Below are 668 nucleotides of genomic sequence, written 5' to 3'. Positions count from 1 at the left end.
CTCCCGCGGGGCCTGCGCGCTCCCGGCCCGGCCGCCGCGCTGAAGGGGGTCGCGCACAACCGCGCTGACCCCGGGGGGCAAAGAGGCGCCCCGCGGTTGCCCCTCACAGACTCATCCTTGGTGATGTGCAGAAGTAACGCGTGTTTGAAAACCGTCCGTGCGCACGCACTTTGCCTCGGCCCTCTCTGCTCCTTACAGGACGCAGGGTGCCTGCCCCACCACCCCCGGGGTACCAGGCTGCCCCAGCTCCCCTCCCGCATGCCGCTCCCTCGCAGTTGGACACCCTCCTTCCCCAGTGACTCGCCCCAGCCCTCCAGAGCCACTCAAAGTAACACCGCCACAGGACTTGGCCCCCCACAGGACTTGGCCCCCCATTTCACAGCCCAGTGTGTTAAACACCCACGAAACTACCCTCTGTAATTCCCGTGTTTTAGGGTCCGCTCTACCAGCAGGACAGCGCAGGCTAAGCTGCAGCCTGCAGCACCTCAGCTCCATGCTCAGCCCCAGGCACGCCACAGCCTTGCAGCAAGGCACTCTCCTGCTCCAGCAAAACAAGGGCACTGGCTGCAGGGCTGTGCCAAGCGAAGGCCTCTCCTGATCAGTTACACTGCTGGTGCCCCAAACTCTCCGGAGCAGCTCCACCAGGCTTGTGCTGCACCAAGAGACAA

This window comes from Numida meleagris, chromosome 1 (genome assembly GCF_002078875.1).
Source record: "Numida meleagris isolate 19003 breed g44 Domestic line chromosome 1, NumMel1.0, whole genome shotgun sequence".
Lineage (NCBI taxonomy): Eukaryota > Metazoa > Chordata > Aves > Galliformes > Numididae > Numida > Numida meleagris.
This window is presented reverse-complemented; position numbering follows the sequence as displayed.